General features: G+C 42.2%; 3 protein-coding genes across 4 annotated transcripts in view; all 3 read left to right on the top strand.

The window, feature by feature from the left end:
• The window catches only part of LOC122447884 (POTE ankyrin domain family member A-like), a 312,070-nt gene extending 292,522 nt beyond the window's left edge, over positions 1 to 19,548 (top strand). Inside the window, exon 7 of the mRNA XM_043478616.1 lies at positions 19,463 to 19,548. The gene's annotated coding sequence lies outside the window, so the exon portion shown is untranslated. The remainder of the gene's footprint in view (positions 1 to 19,462) is intronic.
• The window catches only part of LOC122447855 (ankyrin repeat domain-containing protein 26-like), a 933,540-nt gene that overhangs the window by 671,096 nt on the left and 239,843 nt on the right, over positions 1 to 22,601 (top strand). The window lies entirely within an intron of this gene.
• LOC122447854 (ankyrin repeat domain-containing protein 26-like) overlaps positions 1 to 22,601 on the top strand; it is a 234,494-nt gene that overhangs the window by 120,464 nt on the left and 91,429 nt on the right. The gene's annotated exons all lie outside the window — the stretch shown is intronic.

The raw sequence follows: 22,601 nt of genomic DNA, 5'->3' as shown, positions 1-22,601 counted from the left end.
GTGCTGGGAAAGATTGAAGACAGGAGGAGAAGGGGACGACAGAGGAAGAGATGGTTGGATGGCATCACCAACTCCATGGACGTAAGTTTGAGTAAGCTCTGGGAGATGGTGAAGGAGAGGGAAGCCTGGCACGCTGCTGTCTATGGGGTCACAAAGAGTTGGACGCGACTCAGTGTCTGAACGACAACAGAGTTCTCCAAATTCCTAAACTTGTTATTTAAGGATATCCAGGAATAGTTCCTCTTATTTTTCCACTTTCTTCTCAGTATTAATGCCTCACATTTTATGTGAAAGCCATACTGGATTTTGCTCAGTTCTTTTTATTTTCTCACTACTTTTCTGCCTGTTAAATTATTTTAAGGCCTATCTTGAAATACCTCCTCTTCCGGAAAACCTTCCCTGATTTCTTCTTCCTAACCAGAATTAACTTCTCCTTTTACTGTGTACTTAGAGCAGTTTGTTTGTACATCTGTTGTAAGATTTATTCTTTGTGCTTTTGTTTGTATTCTTGCCTAGATCTCTCTATTAGACTTTAAGCATCTTGTGATGAAGAGCCATACTTTTACTTCCGCTTAAACTTTACATAAATGGCTCACACTTAAATAGGCACTTAGAAACATTAGTTGAATTGACCATATCAAATTATAATTCAAGTATTTTCCTAGAAGGTTTATCATTATCTCACTGTGTTATAGATAGGGCAGGGAATATAAAAATGTTAAGACATGATCTCTGCTCTCCTCTGCCTGGAGCGGTCAGGGAACATGTCACAGAGAGGACAGCATATGATTTAAGACATGAAGTCGATGTTTACTTGGCAACCATGTACCATGTACTCTATTATCCCAGCAGAGTAAACGTGTACAAGTTCTGGGAAGTACCCATAATGGTAGCTTATGATATAGTTAAAATTGCTTTGATTGAAAGCATCACAGCAATTCTGTTTAAAATGTATCTTCTCTGATCACTAATTTTCAGATATTAATGCTTTTGTTATGCCTAAGATGATTTTTTAAATTAAGAAATTTTGTTCACTTTTTCTTAATTTTCCCCCCTACTTTTTAGCTTTTTCATTTAAAATTCAGGTTTGACCAGTTTTTTCTGTAGAATTCTTTGTAATGGCCAAAAATTGGGTAACCTAAATATGTTATGGTAACTGATTAGCTAAGGGAGGATTATTTAATATAAATATTCCTCAGTGGGTTTTCATTAATTAATGTATTAACTATGCTGTTATACACTCAGGTAGACTTGTTATGGGCAAAAATCAAAACCAAGCAAAAAACTACAAATGAATGAAGTGAAAGTCGCTCAGTTGTGTCCGACTCTTTGCCACCCCATGGACTGTACAGTCCATGGAATTGTATAGGCCAGAATACTGGAGTGGGCAGCCTTTCCTTTCTCCAGGGGATCTTTCCAAACCAGGAATCAAACCCAGGTCTCTCACCTTGCAGGCGGATTCTTTACCCACTGAGCCACCAGGGAAGCCCACAAATGAATAAAGAAACAATTTGAAGAGTACCTGTAACCTTGCTTATCCAGAGATAATTACTGTTAATTCTACATCATTCTGTATTCTTCATATTAACTGTATATATTTAAAACCAAAGGATGTAGCATTGTATATTGTTGTTTAGTTGATTCTTTTGTGACCCCATGGACTGTAGCCAGCCAGACTCCTCTGCCCATGGGATTTCGCAGGGAAGAATACTGGAGTGGGCTGCCATTTCCTTCTCCAGGGGCTCTTCCTGACTCAGGGGCTGAACTTGCGTTTCCTGCACTGGCAGGCGGATTCTTTACCGCTGAGCCACCAGAGCAGTCCATTCTGCATACTGTTTTCTAACTTACCATAATCACATTAAATTAATTCACCTACCTATTTTGGAATAATTGGATTGTCCTGAATTCCTGACTGTTGGACATTGCCGTTGTCCCCAGTGTTTTGCTATTACAAGTAATATAGGACTGCAGATATTCAATAAATGTCATAAAGCAGGTCTTAAAAATTTGTCTCATGTCTATTGGAATGCAGACTTTAATTAAAACAAAAAATCTTAAATGTCTGATTATAGGAACATGGTTTTATAAATTAAAGTAAATATATGCAGGTAAAATATATGTGTGTGAAGAAAGGTTGAAAGGAATTCTTCAAAAATTAAAACAGCTATGTTACTATGGAGGGATTGTAGGAAGTTTTAAAGTTGAAAAATATAATGAATAACATGAAATAGGAAAAAGGTAAAAGTCTTAAAAGTTTCAAGCTTTTCATAAGACTTAATATATATTCTTGTTCAGACAGAGTTTATCATACTCTATATAACTTATAGGTAAAGAACTTCTTTCTTTTGGGGAGGGGATAGTATATTAGAGGATTAAACTTAGTCATTTTCCAGATCTTTAATGAGTATCTGCTGGGTATTGTTATGGACACTGGAAATACTGTTCTCTGTCATGACAGTTACAGTTGAGCTGCACTGGAGAAATACCTGTAGTGGGAAACTCTTATATAAGTTAGAGCCATTATTTTAGTGTGGTACATTTAAGTTATTATTGCCTTTTTTTTTCTTTTTTAGTGTTGAGAATGCTTCAGTAGAAAATGCTGCACATTTAATTTTTTAGATCTTAACTTTGTTAATAATAGGAAAAATGTTTATTAAGTGTATATTAAAAAAAACTATACTGGCTGTTGTTAGAAGTTACAAAAAATCTCTTATGTTCAGCTTTATTTTTAAGTTTAAATAGATATGGTATGATTTCAGAGAACTTGGGGTTACCTTATTGCCACAAAAACATCTTTCTGATTTCTTAACTAGGGATTCAGTTTTTTGCTGCATACAGGGCTTTGGCTTTGGGAAGGTTGCATGTTGGCTTAGTCATTGAAAAAGGCGAAATGAGTATGTAATTATTGCCAAGTTGAAAGTTTTGATAGGACAAGGTTGCTTATGGTGGGAGAATGAAACAATAATCTAGAAAGCAGCAGCCAGATATATAGATGCAGTACTTCTAATTCATAATTTCATAGTAATGACTGTAAAATCTTAATAGCAAACACTTCTTATATTCATTTTCTATAGCTCATTGTTTACAGTTGCTAAGATATATTTTAGGAGATTGACGACCCAGTGAAATATGTCAGAAAGAATTTAGCAAGGGGTATATACACGAAATATACAGCAGTTATAGGAAAGTGACATAGTAATAAGATGTATTTGACTAAATCAGACTAGATAACATACCGAATCAGATGCTAGAGTCTAATGATAATAGCTCCTCTTGATTAAGGTTCTGACCTAAAGCTGAGAGGTTCAGTAAGTTGCCTAAGTTTACCTACTTATTGTTTATAAAAAGTAGTAGGGATAAGAGAGGCAACATTTGAACCCCATTTGTCCTTTTCCTCAAATTTTGCTTTAGTGGCTAACTTACACTATGATATGTGAGTTTTATATTTGGAAAACTACAGCATGAAAAGAATTTTAAATTAGAAAAAAATAAGAGTCATAGTAAACCTGTGGTTTCACCAAGCACTATTTGCTACTTATTTGGAACTTTGTTGGTAGTTAATTTAGGTACCCATCTACCAAGACCATTTTTGATTTTGTTTTCTGCTCACAGACTATATCCCTGATTTGGTCAACAGTTTCATAAATGTATTGATCAAAAGGGAAACCTAACCAAGTAACAAATCAATAGGCATGAATTAATTTGACAGACTTGAAGGGACCTCTATTTTAGATGGTACACATAAGATTTAGGTGCTCCACAACTCTTGAAAGTTTATTATAAAATCAACAATTAAGGAGATCAAAAGATATACAAAAGATATATATACAAAAGATACTTAGAGAAAATTTAGTGTCTTGGCACAGATGTAGTGGAATGAGCAGGAACCTTGCTGAATCCTCAGTCAGAAGGAAATTTATAACATGAAACAAAGAAAAATAAATGCTGGGAATGTCAGTAAAGATAAGAATCAAATTCTGCTTTGTAGTTAATTAACCAAAATCATTGATACTCTGAGGTCTCTTGGCAGTTTCTTTTGGACTTTATCTTATTTCTTCCTTAAATATTCTGGAAACATTTTGAAAATATATTAAGTATAGTCTTACTGGTTTTATAAATGAGCATATTGAGAATTAAATTCCTTGCACAGGGTTCTTAAACTTCTGTAAAACTAAGTCTTTACAGTGAAATATCTTCTTAGTTTATTGAGGAAAAGACTTGTGACTTTTAGTACATAGACTTTGATTACCTACTTGTGGTTTAAAGAAGAAAAATTTTTTGAAAAATTTGAATAGTAACGCATTTCAGGTGGTAACTCCTGTTTTGCTTTTTTGTTTTTTCTTTAGTTCACAACAAAGTATATTAAGATCCCATTTCAAGGTAAGCTATCATTGTCTTATGACCTCTTTTCACTGTAATTTTGAGTATAAAATAACTGGTCAGCAAAAATTCTGAAGTATTTCTGCAACTAGTTTTTCATACTTTTTTCCACTGTAGAATTTGCATAAATGTAAGATTAATAATGTGTTTCAACCTAACACTATTTTAGTAGCTTCCAAAGGAGTTAAAATATTTTGTAACACTTAAAATGGTATATTATTTTAATGACTTATAATATTAAGGGATAAGAAAAATAGTTTTTATAGTGAGAGTTTTGATATATAAAAATGGATGAAAATAGAAAATATAAGTAAAGAATGAAGAAAATTTTTAGTGTTGCACACAACCATGTCAATGGCTTTGCATAGGGATTGAGAGAGAGTATTTATACCATTTGTTATCTAATAGATAAGATGAAGTACCTGTGGATTAGAAAAAGTGGATAAAGTACACTTTTATCTAAAGGATTAAATAAAGTACAAAGTAGATTAGAAAATGTACCTGTGATTTGTGGAGACTGAGGTTTCTCATTCTCTTCCCAAGTAAAAACCTTTCAGAATAAACGACACTAAGAGAACAAATAATAAGCAATAGAGAACAGTCTCTTTAGAGAATGGATTATGAAAAGAATGAGCAAGAAAAATATATACAGATAGCACTTCAGAAATGAACTGGGAAGAAGAATCCTGGGTTCCAAGACTAAAGACGAGATTAAAGTAACTTTAGCTGGACTCCCCCGTATACCCATGTACAGAATCCACAACTATGTGTTATAAATCTAATGATTAGGAAGCTACTATAAGTAGTAAGAATGTATAAGGCACATGTAATATATAAGAATACGTATATGTGTGTGTGTGTATATACACCCGGATATTTTTAATTAGGAAATTTTAATAAGTTATTATGGAACAATATAACACTAGCTATTTAGGAGAAACAAAGACCTGTGGTTCAAAAGATTTCATAAAAGACAGTGCTGTAATCTGTAGATAAACATCTGTGCAACAGAGCTACCTCTCAAATTCTTTTTTAAAAATAAAGATATAAATGACATGCAACATATTAATTTCAGGTGCACAGCATGGGAGAAGATATTTGAAAATCATATATTTGATAAAGGGTTCATATCCAAAATATATAAAGAATGCATACAGTTTAACATCAGTGAAACAACCAACCTGATTAAAAAGTGGGCAGAGGACCTGAACAGACATTTTTCCAAAGACATACAGATACATGAGAAGATACTCAACATCACTGATTGTCAGTGAAATGCAAAGCCAAACCACAGCAAGATAACCACCTCACGCTGGTCAGAATGGCCATCATCACAATGACGACAAATAACAAGTGTTGGAAAGTGTTAGTTGCTCAGTCACGTTTGATTCTTTTTTTGCAACCCCATGGACTGTAGCTTGCCAAACTCCTCTGTCCATGAGATTCTCCAGGCAAGAGTACTGGAGTGGGTTGCCATTCCCTTCTCCAGGGGATCTTCCTGACCCAGGGATCAGACCTGGGTCTCCTGCATTGCAAACAGACTCTTTACCGTTTGAGCCACTAGGGAAGCCAAGTGTTGGAAAGGATGCAGAGAAAAGGGAAACCCCTCTTGCACTGTTGGGATACATTCAGAGTGTAAATTGATGCAGCCACTATGGAAAATAGTTATGGAGGTTGGTCAAAAAATTAAAAATAGAACTGTGTGACCCAGAAATTTCACTTCAGGATATTTACCCTAAGAAAACAAAACACTATTTTGAAAAAGTACATGCACCCCCAGTATTGACTGCAGCATTGGTTATTCACAGTAGCCAAGTAAGCTTATGTGGAAGCAACCTAAGTGTCTGTTGATAGATGAGTGGATAAAGAAGATGCAAGATATGTGGACCACTACTCAGCCATTGTAAAATGAAGTCTTGCCATTTGTGACACCATGGGTGGACCAAGTGGGTACTATGCTTAGCAAAATGAGGCGGACAAAAACAAATACTGTATGATCTCACTTGTATGTGGAATCCAAAAATATAAACAAACGGGAAGCAGACTCATATAAAGAGAACAAGCAGCTAGTTGCCAGAGAGGAGAGTGATGGGGAGCTGGGCAAAATTTAGTGAATAAGGCAAAATAAATTTATTTAAAATAAGCCCCAGAAATATAATCTTCAATATAAGGAATATGGTCAGTAATACTATAAACTTTATAGGGAGACAGATGGTTAAACTTATTATGGTAATCATTTCATAATGTATGCAAATATCAAATCACTATGTTGTAACCTGAAACTAACATTATGTGTCAACTATATTTCAATTAAAAAAAAAAAAGACATATGCCGGAGCCTGCCGGCAAACGAACTGGTCAAGAACGCAATTACCAGAGTACCTAGGAAAAAGAAGACTCAGAAAGAGAAAGATGGGGTTGAGAGGGACGGAGTCCGCTTGCGTCTGACTCCGCCAACTTTATTGAAGAATACCACGCCTATATATACGCTAACAGGAGTTACTAAGAATAGATTGAGGGTTTGCATACGTGCAGAGCTGCAGATGTTTTAAATTCCCACACTCAAGATCAGTAAAGCATTAATTACCCTAGCGCCCAACATGATTAAGATCATTAGAACATTAGATAGAAAACAGGCTTCATCAATAGAACATTAGATGAAAACAGGTTTCAGGCATGATGAGCTTATCAGCACCAGAAAAACAGGCAAAGGGTCACCGGTGTGTTTTTTCCCTGAAGGAGACAAATGCCAGTCTATACTTTAACAAGAAGGGGTGGCAGGACAAAGAGAGACCTTTTGATCTCTCTTAGAGCCGTAAGGGGCCTGTACATTCAGGCCGGCTCCCTGCAACTCCCCCTTTTCTTTAAACTATTGGCAAATATGTCTCCTTCAGGGGAACCCGTTGTGCCTGTAAATGAGAAAACATATCATCTCAGATATACATTGACAAATGCAGTGGCCAAAGGTTATTTCCACAAACCCATCGGGTATTGTTAGGAGTTACCCATCTTCTACCAGGATTATTGTTCCTAGTCTAACCTAGGCCACACAAAGGACTTATTAGTATCAAACGTCACATCTATCACAATTTTACATTTGTAGGTAGGTAACAGTTCCATATATTTCATCAGGTTTCCTGGGAGTGTTCAGTCTTCAAATGTTGGTATATGAGTCTTTTGCTCCCAGCAAATGTCGGCAGGGGTCGGTAGCTGTCCTTTTTCAGGGGTCATCCAGAAATACTCATCCCAAACTTGACAATAATCTCCTTCAAGTCAATCAGGAGCACTGGGGGAAAGCTTGATTAGTTACTGCACATGCTAATGTAAGAACAATATAGGCCAGAGCAGATCGGGGTTGGGCAGTGTCAGTGGCCATCCTTCTTGCTTGTAAGATGAACTCATGGATCTGTTGAGCTGTCGGGAATGCATTTCTCTGCTGTAGAGACAGCCGACTCATTTGCTGGTTCAGTGATCTTCTCCGTCTGGCGTACCAGCCTTTCCGGGAGCCAGCGCGGTGTTTCGGCATTCTGTGGAAAAACACATACATAACCCCTCCCCCCAAATTAATACTGGATCCGGACCATGCCATGAATTGTCTAATGGGTCTTTTCATAATACCATTGGTTTCTTACTAGAGATTTGAGGGTCCCAAAATCTCTGGGCAGCTGAGTGTCCTTTATCTAAAACTAAAAAATTTAAAATATATAAAGCATGATTAAGATAATTTCGAGGTAAAAGAGGGTAGACCTCCCCCTTTTGTATTTTTTGTAGTTGCAATTTCAGGGTCTGATTGGCGCACTCGACGATGCCTTGGCCCTGGGGATTATATGGAATTCCTGTTTTTAAGGTAATAGAAAAGGAGGAACAAAAAGTCTTAAAAGCAGAGGAAATGTAACCGGGGCCATTGTCAGTTTTTATAATTTTTGGTATACCTAAAATAGAGAAGGCATACAGACAATGTGAAATGGAATGTTTTGCAGCTTCGCCAGTTTGTAGGGAAGCCACGATATAACCTGAAAATGTGTCAATAGATACATGAACATATTTTAAGCGACCAAAGGAAGGAACATGAATGACATCCATCTGCCAAAGGTGATTAGGTAAGAGTCCACGAGGATTGACACCTAGATGAGGGACTGGAAGAAACTGAGGACAAACAGAACAAGATTTAACAATCTGTCGGGCAGTTTCTCGAGGGATTTGAAATTGCAAACGAAGGGTGTTGCTATTTTGATGATGTAAGGCATGTGATTGTTGTGCTGCATCTACCTGTGAAAGAAGGACTCGAGTATGAGAATCGGCTATTTGATTTCCCATAGATAAAGGTCCAGGAAGCCCGGTATGGGCGCGTAAATGCCCAAAAAAGCAAGGTGAGGCACGCTGTTGAAGAAGAGATTGAATTGAGCGCAGTAAATACTGAATATTAGAATTAGTAGTGGAAATGAAGGGAACAGTTTCTATATATTGTAAGGCATGAACAATATATTTACTATCCGTAAACAAATTAAAAGGCTGTGAGAGATATTGAGAACAGACTTTGTGAACCGCTGAAAGTTCTACTTCTTGAGCGGAGGTATATCCAGTATGCCAGGAAAAAGAAGTATTATTAACCACAAAAGCTGCAATTCCATTAGAAGATCCATCAGTAAAAACAGTTAGTGCATTTTGGATAGGGGAATTGGAAACATTTTTGGGGATGATAAATGAATGTTGACTAGCAAAATGTAAAACTTTGTCAGGAGGTAAATGATTGATAATCTGTCCTGTAAAAGAATCAAAAGCCAAAGCCCATGAATCATTAAACTGAAAAAGCCATTCCTGTTGTTCTTTAGTATAAGGCACATAAATGTAAGTAGGATCGGCCCCCAGCATTTCTCTGGAAAGACGTCTTCCTTTGGCTACAAGGAGGCTAATAAAATCAAAGAAAGGAGTAAGAACTTTTAAAGGCGATACAGGTAAATGGATCCAATGTAAAGGGGCATCTTGATATAACACTGCCGTTGGAGTATGTTTTGAGGGAAACACATATAAGCCCCACGATCGAGAAAAATCACAATAGGTAGCAGAATGCTGAGAGAGGGCCTGTTCTACTAAGGCCAGAGCAGCTCGCCCCTCATCATTTAGTGTTCTAGGGGAAGAAGGGTCAGTGGATCCTTTTAAAATATCAAACAAAGGCTTCAATTCTCCAGTGGTCAATTTTAGATAGGGACGGATCCAATTTATGTCCCCTAATAATTTCTGAAAGTCATTTAAAGTCTTCAGATTATCTTTTCGAATCTGAAGTTTCTGCGTTCGAAAGGCTTCTCCCTCTAACCTAAACCCCAAATAAGAAAACGGCGGGGATCGTTGTATTTTTTCAGAAGCAATTTGCAATCCAAATTTAGTTAATTGAAGCAATAGTAAGTCATACGCTTGCAAAAGAATACCCTCTATACAATGAGCAAGTAAAATGTCGTCCATATAATGAACCAAATAAACTTCAGGATAAGTCTTTCGAACGGGGTCAATTGCCTGATCAACAAATTTTTGACAAAGTGTAGGGCTGTTAGCCATGCCCTGTGGAAGGACTTTCCAATGATATCTTCGTGCAGGCTGTTTAAAATTTGTAGAGGGAATACTAAAAGCAAAGCGATGACAATCGTTAGGATGTAGAAGTATCGTGTAAAAACAACCTTTTAAATCTATAATTATTTTATAGGTTGCATGTGGTATCCCAGCAGGTGAAGGCAAGCCAGGCTGGAGTGGTCCCATAACCACCATAGTTTCATTAACTTTGCGAAGGTCTTGTAACAACCTCCACCTGCCAGACTTTTTTAATAACAAATATGGGGGAATTCCAAGGGGAGTTGGATGGCTCAATATGTCCTAATTGCAACTGCTCCTGTAGCAATTGCTCAGCTGCAGAAATTTTCTCTTTAGTCAGGGGCCACTGATTAACCCAGACAGGTTCATCAGATTTCCAACTGATTGAGTCTGCATGGATTACAGGAGAATCAGTAACCCCCGTTAAAAACAACCTAATCCAGATCTAGAAGGTTTAGAAATAGGCATAACTGGTTGGGTAATACCTTGATTATTTCTTCCTAGCCCCTGCTGGGGAAGTAACCCTTGATTCATCATCATCTCAGAAACAATCTGATTTGGTGCAAAAATATAAACCCCCATTTGTTGCATTACATCTCTTCCCCATAAATTAACCGGGAGATGAGGGAGAATGAAAGGTTGAAAATCTCCCTCATGTCCTTCAGAGTCTCTCCAATGTAGGATACTGCTGCTCTGCTGTGGATTTTGAGATTGTCCTATTCCCCGTAACATGGAAAAGGCCTCCTGTTTGGGCCAATGCTGAGGCCAATGCTCTTCAGCTATAACTGACACATCCGCACCAGTATCTAAGATCCCTGTAAATTTTTTATTTTCAATAAAAAGATCTAGTTTGGGACGCTCAGCAGAAATGGACTGTACCCAATATACGTCAGAAGAGCCAAAACCATCAGTCTTTCGTTCTCGTTTAGAAGCAGTTTTCCCCTCTAAATGAAGAGGTAGCAAAACCAATTGTGCTATTCGTTGATTGGTGGGAATGCTAATTATATTTGAAGGTGCATGGGCCATAATTTTAAGTTCCCCTGTGTAGTCTGCATCAATCACCCCCGGGGACACTGACAACCCTTTCATAGTCCAACTACTTCTACCAATAATTAGTCCTACAGTTCCTTTTGGTAACGGCCCAAAAACTCCAGTTGGAATGGCTTGCATTCCCATATCAGGTGTTAATACTGTGTGGGTGGTGGCACACAAGTCCAATCCTGCGCTGCCTGGGGTGGCTCGGAAAAGGCTTTTAATGCCGGGTCGATTAGGTTTGACTGAGGCTCGGTCTGAAGTGCCCCATAACATTGTTTTGGGGCCTGGGGCTGGCTCCTCACCCAGTTTCCCGACTGTGGAGGAAGAGGTTTGCCTTCTATATTCATTTTTGATCTACAGTCCCTGGGCCAATGTCTTCCTTTTTTGCATCTGGGACATACATCAGGATTCTTTGTACTATCTAAATTATTTTTCTTAGGACATTGGGCCATACGATGTCCCAGTTGTCCACACGAAAAGCAACTACAGGGAGGCCCTCCCTTTTTCACACCACCCTTGTTCTTAATCTGTTGATATAAAGTTTCCTTGATAGTTTTTCCCTGGATAGCAGCAGCCATAGATAATCCCTGAAGATAGGAAGGGCCAATATCAGCACAAATTCTTATATAATCTGTTAAACCCCCCCCCCTTTTTTTTTCTATAAGGTCTCAAAGCGGCCTGGCAAGCAGCATTTGCGTTTTCATATGCCATCTGTTTAGTTACAAGAGTGCCAGCTTCTTCATCTCCAATAATTTTAGACACAGCATCAAGTAACCGAGCGACGAAATCCTGATAAGGTTCGTCAGGTCCTTGCCTAATTTTTGATAAATCTTCAGTCTTTCTATTTGAGGCAGGGAGTTTTTTCCACGCTTTTAGCGCCACTTCATTAATCTGTGGGTAGGCTTGTTCAGGATAGTTTAACTGCTGATTAAGATCTCTAAATGCTAAAAAGTCTAGTTGTTCTATTCTCTGAGATATGGATGTTAACATATCTTTAAGTTCAGAAAAAGGGGAGCCTTTATCTTTATTTTTGTGTTTAGTTACTATAAAGGCATCCCAATTTTTTTTATTATACTCAAAAGCCTGCTCTTCTAAATTGTCTCAGTCTTCATGGGAAAGTTTGGAATCAGAATCTTGCTCAGGAACAATAGTCTCATCATTATTTTTGCTAGGACCTGGGATTATTGGGGAATCATATATGTGCTCTGCTACCCCTTGGGGAGCATTCAAACATTTGGGTATTATAAGTTTTTCTGTTTAGACACTGAAACTCCTCTAGCTTTTAACATAGTTTTTAGAGTAGAAGCAAAGAACTGTCTACTATTATTTTGCCCCATGAGTTTTACTCTCAACTATACCCTCTCCACCCGCAATCATCCACAATACCTGTACTCGTAGATACTTTTTTTACCTCATATATACCTTTCTACTTCCCGCGGGACAACTTTTTTTCTTCGGGTGGCTGTACGCTGGAATCCGTTCCTGTCCCTGTTCGGGCACCACTATGCCGGAGCCTGCCGGCAAACGAACTGGTCAAGAACGCAATTACCAGAGTACCTAGGAAAAATAAGACTCAGAAAGAAGACTCAGAAAGAGAAAGATGGGGTTGAGAGGGACGGAGTCCGCTTGCGTCTGACTCCGCCAACTTTATTGAAGAATACCATGCCTATATATACGCTAACAGGAGTTACTAAGAATAGATCGAGGGTTTGCATACGTGCAGAGCTACAGATGTTTTAAATTCCCACACTTAAGATCAGTAAAGCATTAATTACCCTAGCGCCCAACATGATTAAGATCATTAGAACATTAGATAGAAAACAGGCTTCATCAATAGAACATTAGATGGAAAACAGGTTTCAGGCATGATGAGCTTATCAGCACCAGAAAAACAGGCAAAAAGGTCACCGGTGTGTTTTTTCCCTGAAGGAGACAAATGCCAGTCTATACTTTAACAAGAAGGGGTGGCAGGACAAAGAGAGACCTTTTGATCTCTCTTAGAGCCGTAAGGGGCCTGTACATTCAGGCCGGCTCCCTGCAAAACACTGTAAATAAACTATATTTCAATTAAAAATTTTACCAAAAAAAAAAAACAAACAATAATGCGATAACAATGACAACCAAAAGAAAAAAAACTCAAAACAACGATCAGCAACCCATTTACTGTTAGAGCCAAAATAAATGCATTAGCAAAAAAAAAAAAAATGCTTTAGCACTACGGGTATAACTATAAAATTACACTATTTAATGCAGCTTCGATGTAAGAAATGATTTCTAATGAAAAATGAAAGCTTGACTTCTACCTACTCTTTCATCAACTGGTTAAAAAGATATGGAAAAGTCTGCTTTACTAGAATTCAATTAAATAGTCCTTTTATCACAAATATTATTTTAAGGGACAGCTGAAACTCTTGCACGATTAGATCAGCAGGTATACAAAAGACAAGTATGAAATAAACTTGCAAAGATACAACTGAGTTTCCAGATCTAAATTTTTATTTATTTTTTTTAAGACTTAAATTGTTAACATTCACACTGGGAATTGCATCATTTTGTGCTCCCACCTCCAGCTGTAAGCCCCTGGGAACTCAAGATAATTTTCCTAAAGACTCAAACGGTTATCAGTTCTGCCGATACAAAGGGCATCATTCCAATCTGCCAAACATAGCACCTAACCATGAGGGATTCTGGAATGAAAAAGGCAGAGTCCCTGCTCTAAACCAGCTACCATCTGCCACGGAGGAATGATTCTCGAAAGCATGTGTGGGTCCAGGGTGTGAGGGGTCAATCAGATCAAGACCAATTCTTAGTCTAACCCAGCTCAGCTGTCCCAGTGGCCAGCCCCCAAAGGCAGCCAGGACTGCAAGAAAAGGTGCACTGACGCCCTCTAAGACCCAGAAAAGCCAGTGATTTTACACTTGTAAGTTCACCCCTGATTCCCCCCCTCCACCCTGCCACTTCCCCAAGTGGGAAACCAACACTTCAAGTCTGAGCGAAACAGACAGTTGGACTCACAGGCTGAAAAGCCAGCACCTGTGGGCAGTGTCTGCACCTTTGCGCTCCTTTCTCCCCATGTGATCTAGTATTCCCACCCTAGTGGGGACTTACTGGAAAGCCTCCACCCCTCTCAAACATCTGGCTTAAACCTCAACATTCAAAAACTAAGATCATGGTATCCGGTCCCATCGCTTCACGGCAAATAGATGGGGAAAAAATGAAAACAGTGGCAGAATTTATTTTCTTGGGATCCTAAATCATTGCGGGTGGTGACAGCAGCGATGAAATTTAAAGACCCTGGCTCCTTGGAAGAAAAGCTATGACAAGCCTAGAGAGCGCTTTAAAAAGCAGAGATACCACTTTGCAGACAAAAGTCCCTATAGTCAAAGCTATGGTTTCTCCAGGAGTCACATACGGATATGAGAGTTGGACCATAAAGAAGGCTGAGCACCGAAGAATTGATGCTTTTGTTAGAGAAGACTCTCGAGAGTCCCTTGGAGAGCAAGGAAATCAATCCAGTCAATCCTAAAGGAAATCAACCCTGAATATTCCTTGGAAGGACCGATGCTGATGCTGAAGCTCCAATCCTTTGGCTACCTGATGTAAAGACCTGACTCATTGGAAAAGACCCTGATGCTGGGAAAGATTCAGGATATGATGAAGGAGAAGGGGGCTACAGAGGGTGAGATGGTTGGATGACATCACTGACCCAATGGACATGAATTTGAGCAAACTCAGAGAGACAGGGGAGAACAGGGAAGCCTGGCGTCGTGCCTCAGTACGTGCACGTGCGGCCATAAAGACTGGGGCATGACTTAGGGACTGAACAACAACCCCTCTGAGTTCTACGTCTCCAGGGAACCTCCCACTATGGTCTCCTAAGTTTTTAGATGAGGTAACTGCCTGAACTTGCAAGAATAACAGACTGCAACCGAAGAAAACTGTTCAAGTTGGGGCTCTGCTTCCAACAGCTGCAAGTTCAGACAAGCCCTTTAACTTGATGCCTAATTCCAGTGGCTCAGCTTCCCCATCTGTTAAATGGCCCAAGTGTCAGACTAAGTGCTCTTGGATGTTCAAAACAAGACTCACCTTACCCAAAGGCTCTTCCTGCTGACTGCCAGATGTTTCCTCTGCTACCTGAGAGAAGCCTCCAGAGACGCGGTCCCTCCCCTCCCGCGCTACTCCTCTCACCTCCACCCCTGTCCTTGTACCTACAAGACCTGTCCTCTCAGGACACGGTGTTCAGCGACCCCCGACCGGGCTGTTGACCACATCCACCTCTCCTGCTGTCTATTCTAACCCACCAGGAACCAGTCTTTCTTCTATCCGATCCATTCCCCAAAGTGCTACGTGGTGGTTTAGTCCCTAAATCATGTCCCACTCTTGCAAGCCCATGGGCTGTAGAGCGCCAGGCTCCTCTGTCCATGGGATTCTCCAGGCAGGAATACTGGAGGGCGTTGCCATTTCCTTTTCCAGAGGAGCTTCCCAACCCAAGAATCAAACCCCGGTCTCCTGCACTGCAGGCAGATTCTTTACCGACTGAGCTATGAGGGAAGCCCAGTCATCTGTGGGGAAGCACGTTAATTAGTGAAGTGAAAGCCGCTCACTCTGACTCTTTCAAAGTCTGACTCTTTGGGACAGTCCATGCCAGAATAGTGGAGTGAGTAGCCTTTCCCTTCTCCAGGGGATCTTCCCACCCCAGGGACTGAATCCCGGTCTCCCACATTGCAGGCAGATTCTTGACCAGATGAGCCATAACCGCTGAGACAGCTATCTAAACACAGTAATCCCATGGCTTCTCTGAAATGCCTTGTGAGTGAAGAGCGAACCTCAGGCTCCAGAGCCCCGTTGCTGCCCGCCCTTCCCCGGCGGGGAGGGGAGGGTGTTTGCATGGCCGGCTCCCCGGTGGGGCTACCCTCACCGCAGCCCTCAGGGCGCGGCCGTAACTGCCTGGCTACCCTGTCCCCACCTCCCCGGTGTAACTCTCACCTGAGCTCCAGCAGCCCATCTCCCGGTCTCTCCGCGCGTCGCCGGGGCGAGACGCCCACCGGAGCCCGCGCGCACAAAGGCTTCGAGGACCGGGGGCGGCGGGGGGCGCTGAGGAAGTGGCGGCGACGCCCGCGCGGGAAGCTGCCGAAACCGACCTGCCCACAGCCACGGACTGGAACCACTGGCACACCCGCCAGCCCGCTCGCGGCTGTGCAGCCCCAGAGCAGCGGCCCCGGGAGGCGCCCGCCCGCCTCCGCCCTCACGGCGCCCCGCCTCAGGCAGCCTTCCCTCGGCCGCGCGGGGCAGCTCCAGGGCCGGCTCCATGGCCTTCTCGCAGAACGTGTCGCAGGCACCAGGCGGAGAACTTAGGCCGGACCTCTGCGAGCGTCGGCGGCGCGCGGGGGGCGTGTGAGCTGCGAGCACCGGTCGGCACCTGGGGGCGGGGGTTGTGTGGGCGGCGAGCCGGGCGTGCGCCTGCGCGGGGGGCGTGCGTCCCGGGGCGCGTGCCGGCGTCGGGGGTCGTGAGAGCGGAGAGCGCGGCCCGGCGCACTGAGGCAAGGACGGCGTGTGAGCGGCCGGAGGGGTGCGTGTGAGCGGGGAGCGTGAGCCGGAAGCGTGTGAGCGACGAGCCGGGTCGGCGGCGGGCGGGGAGAGGGGTGCGTGTGAGCGGGGAGCGTGAGCCGGCAGCGTGTGAGCGGCGAGCCGGGCCGGCGGGGAGCGGCCGGAGCGGTGCGTGAGAGCGGGGAGCGTGAGCCGGCAGTGTGTGAAAGGCGAGCCGGGCCGGCGGGGAGAGAGGCGCGTGTGAGCGGGGAGTGTGGGCCGGCGCGTGGCGGGGGGCCCGGGGAGCGGGGAGGGGTGTGTGTGCGCCGGATAAGGGGCTCTGTCAGTCGGACGCGCGGGCCGGCGCCCCGGGGCGCTGTGAGCCAGGCCTGCAGCGAAGGGGGCGTGTGAGCCGGAAATGGTGGCCCTGGGAGCCAGGAGGGCAGGCGGTCACCATCTGGCCTGAGGGGTGGGCAGCTGGCGGTCGAACCCGGGCCCCCTCCGCGTGGGTCCGGCGGGGCACCCGGAGAAAGCTCGGAGGCTCCAGCGGTGGGCTTGGCCGGTGCGTCCTGCCGCCACCGGGCTGCTTGTTGCTTTTAATTTGAAGACAGTGACAATATCCTGATTTTCATACCCTACACTTTGGGTTCCAAAGTGACTTTTATTTGAAAATTACCGCATAATGCCAGGTCAGTCCATAGCCAAATGTTTGTGTCTCTTCCTTCCGTTCTTCTCGGGAGAAGAAGTTTAGAGAGTACAGTTGGTTTACAATATTGTGTTAGTGTCAGGGGTGCAGCAAAGTGAATCACTTATGTGTATATATGTATATCCGCTCTTTATAAAAACACTTTTTCCATACAGGCTGTTACAGAGTGTTGAGTTCCCTGTGCTATAGAGTTGGTCCTCGTTAGTTATCTGTTTTATAAACAATAGTGTGTAGTGTGGCGTGTGTGAGTCCCAGTCTCCCAACAAGTGTATGTTTCTTTGGTACCTGTGCCTGTGTAAAAGTGCTAGAGAGGATCAGAGAGAAACAGGCTGAATTGTGGCTGAATTTTACCCCTTGGGCCTTGAAAAGACAGTTCTTGAAACTTGAAAGTATTACTGTTTGGATTGTCAAGTTGATCTGCAGGGAACATTTCGAGAGACAGGAAAGCATGGGAGGGTAGCGATAAATATATGGGCTTATGACAACAGCAGTTTGCTTTAGTGATGGTTTAATATCGGCTTCCCTGATCGCCTAGTTGGTAAAAAATCCGCCTGCAATGCAGGAGACTACTATAACTACTATAACATTGATTCCACATTAATTTTATAATTCAGATTTAACTCATGTCACCTTGACGATGATTATTTTCAAGTTCCGATTTTCTTATTTTCGCATTTAAAATCGCTCTCTGAATTCCTGACTCAAAACTGAATGGAACAAATATTCAGGTTATAATCATTAACAAAAGGATCTTTTTAAATTTGACTTAGATACAAGCAGCATCTGAAGAAAATTTACAGCAGTTCCAAGAGGAGCATATTGCTTCCATAAGAAGTCAGATGGAACTCAGAATTAAAGACTTGGGATCTGAACTCTCCAAGATGCAAACTTTGGAAGATTCTAATAAAGCAGAGTTGGAAAAATATAAGCAACACTACCTAGAGAAACTAAAAGTTAGAAAGTCTTTGGAAAAGAAACTAGACAAGTAAGTCAAAAGCCAGAATCACAGAAAATATATTTAGTCCATTAATTTGTGTCTGAAGTCTAATTTTTATAGAGCCAGGTTCCTGAGAGTAGTAGGAAGTGAAAGCCAACTAGATAATCACTGCTAGAGGGCACCCTAAAAAAATGAGTAATAAGATATCCTGGTAAGTTTTCCTACACTAAGTAAAAGCATGCCTGTGAAATCAGGGAGTATTCACACAGGGGTGAAAGGCAGGGTAATTCACAGAGTGGCTGATGCTGGCATGGTGACCTGCCTGAGGGGTTGTATGGAGGCGGGAAAGGGCAGATCCCACCTGCAGGGCCCAGTCTAGGCTTCCCCGCCTCTGAAAGCAGAGCACTCCTAGGACGCCTTTCATAAGCCCAAAGAGCATACAGCAAAGGAGCAGGGACCCGAGGACACGTTCTGCTAGTCGATGCCTAAAATAAGTATACAGAAGGGAAGCCCAGGTGCTCCCAGAGAGGGTTCAGGGCTGTGGGACTTGATGCTGGGACGTGGGGTGTGGCTTCCGGGGAAGGAGCTTGGTGGGGCCGGTCTCTGTGCATGGGGAGCGCGATGCCTCGCCCTCTAAAACGTACGCTGAACGCTGTTTAGAGTTTCGGCATTTTAAATGAGACCAAAATTTGTCTTTGAATCTTTATTTATTTATTTTGGACCATCAGAAAGAGGTGCTGACATAGGCCCTTCGTAGAAGTGAAGTAAAGTAAGGTGAACTTTGAAAAAGCAGGGGATGCTTGTGATTGTTCCTGGGGCTGTTCTAGGTCTCTTCAGTCTCACCCACTGACTTTCTCATCCTCCCCCTTGAGATTGTGGCTTGAGGTGATTCCTCAGCGCCAAATGCTTAATTTCTCCGAGGTCATGAGTGACACGTGTGTACAAGGGTGGTGAGAGGAAGCACTTGAACGTGGCTTTGTGGGAGGTCTTTGTTCATCCCTGAACTGTTTCCTGGGGGCAGGGGTGTCCCAGAGGCGGCAGGTGTCACTGTCAGCCCACCTCCCTTTCTGACGCCCTTTCTCTCCTCCCCCAGCTGTGACTTGTTACCTGAGGAGCCCAGACACACGTGTGCTTCTTTAGAACAAGGTCAGAGCTGTCACTGTTTACAGCAGGTCTGCTGTGCGCCTCCAGCGTGCACACAGTGTGATGGGAATTCCATTTACTGTGCGGCAACTTACAAAATGCAAGTCACTGAGGGAAGCTGGAATGAAATCCGTGCTTTCCATCTTCCCCAGGACTAATGAGAGGCTGGCAGAGATGAGCACCAAACTTGAGGTGGAGAAACAGCAGAACAGATCTTTACTCAGCACTCTTAGCAGCATGCTAGTCCTGGAGCCGTCTTCTGTTGGAAATTTCAATCCTACTTCAGGCTTCAATGCAAATCTTATTTCAAGAGCAAACCTCAGTGCCACACTGTTCAAATGACAGCTTGACCAAGGTTAGTTCTTTTCTTTTTTTTTCACTAGGTTTCCGATTTCTGATATAAATGATCTTTATTTTTAATTTGGTGAACTTCTGAGTTGTTTCTTTGAGTTATGCACACTAAGTAAAACCATAATCAACTGTGATAATCAAGGAGACATTTAATGATTTTTTTGTGCTAGAACTCTCGTTTTTAAGAGATACTTCTTTAATTCTTAAATTTCTTGAAAAGCTGCATTGAAATTCTACTTTAGAAACGAAACCTTATTGTCTAGTAACCGAAAGTGTGCTTTCAGATGTTTGATTTACTTTGTACTTGATTTCACTTTGGCAGTGGCTCACAATCACTGCTCTGCTGCTCCCACCACAGTTTTTCTACCCCTAAGTGTACGTGACTGGCATCCAAACACTAAGCACATATGGGTGTTTGTTATTTGAAGCAATCCTAGATAAATCGTTTTTATGAATTAAACAAACTTGTGATACATAATCAAAAGATTAATTTCTGGTTCTAGGTTAACATTTTTTGTCTTTTCGCTTGTACAAGAGTACAACTTTAATTGCTATTTTACTTACACAATTTTGGTTTCAATTTCTAAAACATATCTTGCTGAGCATTTGTAGAATGTTTCTAAGTTTGTAGTTAAATCAAATATTTAAAACTTGTAAATGAAGCTGAGTTTTGTCTCTGTCTTGACATCACCTGGATGAATGATGACTGAGATGGCAATGAAGGGGAGTCTTTAAATTGCAACTAGTTTTCATTGTGAAATCTTTGTGATTAAAATGTCCATTTCAGTCAGTGCACACGGGTTTATGGTTTTTGATGGTGTTTCCATGATGGTGATGCAGAGAAAAGCAGCCCTTGTTACATGCAGTCTCAAGCTGTTTTCCCATTCGGCTTCTTGCCATCACAGAAGAGCAATCTAAGGTTTCTTCGACAGCACTGGAGCTACGTTGGGTCGTAGTACTTGAGAGCCATGAACCTGGAGGATGTGCTGTAGCTGCGCAGTCACAGCGGGCCTCCAGACACTTCATCCCAAGTCAGAGACCTGCTCACGCAGACGCAGGCCTAAGAGGAGGAAGCATAGGCTTGACCCCCGTCCCAGGGGCGGGCTGCCTACCACAGACCCAAGTTCACGGTACTGTGAGCACACACATCTTTTCAAAGAAGAGATTGGGAACCAAGCAAGCACTTCTTAGTTCCTTCTGCCAAACTCACCCGTTGGGTAAATCTCGCTTCTCATGAGGAGGGTAGGAGTATAAGTGCTCCCCTTGAAACTTTAGGCTGAGGAAATGAAGTTCAACTGCAACTTCTGACCAGATTTAGATTATAGTTTACATACATTACACTCATGCTTTTTGTGTATACCAACTAATGATGAGAGCCTGGATAGAAGTATGCTAAACAGTAAAGAGAGATCTGTTGTGTGTTTTAAATTTTGTCCTCAATAACCCAAAATGTGGATAATTCATTGTTGAGTCATTTTAGCAAGCCAGGTTTTATCTAGAGGAAATGAACATCCTTTTAAGGTTGAATCTCTTCACTTTTGTCCTGCTTGATTCAACTTAAGATTCTCTCCTTCAAGTTCCCTGTCCTCTGTTTAAAAAATATGTATGCTTTCTAAATTAACTGTATCGACTGTGACAAATAGGAATTTGATATTGATTTATTCTTGTTCATGCATTTAAAACACATAATTTACTTCAAAAGTCATGTCGCACCACAAGCATTGTTGGCCTGTATAACAAGGTTTTACATGTTCATTCTGTCCATGTTATAGTTAAAAATCTATGTGTTTTTTCTTTAACCTGAGAAAGTAGCTGTCCTAGGACTCTGGACTCAGTCAGAAGGACATGGCCTTTGCTACTTCTTTTGTAGAATTAGGAACTTTGACTAAATCAATGACTCTCATACCCTACAAAAAGTTTCTTTTTTTCCCAAAGAAAGGAACCTTTCTTTTAAAAAAGAAAACTCCTGCAGGGAACCGTGTTACATGAAACGGAGACAAGCATAGAGCCTTGTAGCTGAAGAGCAGCCAGAGCCCCCGCAGCTGTGACTTCTCTGTTCCTCAACCCTGCAGTGACCCCTGTGGGACCTTCCCGGTCTATGGGACATAGTTCAGAAACACACGTAGGAGAGAATCCCTCTGGCTAAACGTCTTCAGAATTGAAACTTGCTGGTACACTGTTTCTTGTGTGTAAATTTTCTCACCTTTCTGTCTTTTCCTTAAATGGAAAAGTTTAAAGAAAATCAGAGATGTGTTCTCCTTCTTAACATTCGACTTCAGACTTCTTCCTCCATTTGCACATGATTTGATCATGGCAGGCGGATTCTTAACCACTAGACCACCAGGGTTCATTTTAAAACAGTGCCTGGGAATTCCCTGGTGGTCCAGTAATTAGGAATCTGGGCTTTCACTGCCAGGGGCCCTGTTCAATCCCTGGTTTGGAAATTAAGATCCCACAGTCTGGGAAAAAAACAAACAAAAACAAACCGGAAACAAAAAAGCAGTGCCTATAGTTGTGTTGGTCATCTTACCTTTGAAGGAAGAGTATTTTTCCCCCCACAGAATTCAATAAAAGTGTCTCATTTTGAATGAGAAAAAAATATCTAGCCTGGAAAGATTCCTGAATTGGTTCTTGGGCAGAAACAAATGAAGAACAACCTAAAACCCCTCCCTGCTGGCCCCGGGGAGCTTCTAGGTGTGTCTGCCTCCTGTTACTTCCCCCAGAGCCCGAGTGGCCTGTGCTGCCAGCAGAGCTGCTCCTGGGGTGAGGAGGGCTCTTCCTCACACACCCGCCCCACCCGGCTCGGTCACTTTCCCTCTACTGCTTTTTCTTTATGGACTTCAGACTCAGGTGTGGGAACTCCCTTCGTGGTCCAGTGGTTAAGACTCCATGCTTCCACTGCAGGGGGAACTTGTTCCATCCCTGGCTGGTGAACTAAGA

This window comes from Cervus canadensis, chromosome 10, assembly GCF_019320065.1.
Source record: "Cervus canadensis isolate Bull #8, Minnesota chromosome 10, ASM1932006v1, whole genome shotgun sequence".
In the NCBI taxonomy this organism is placed as follows: domain Eukaryota; kingdom Metazoa; phylum Chordata; class Mammalia; order Artiodactyla; family Cervidae; genus Cervus; species Cervus canadensis.
Note: the sequence above shows the minus strand (reverse complement) of the source record. Positions and strands in the feature narration are given on the sequence as shown.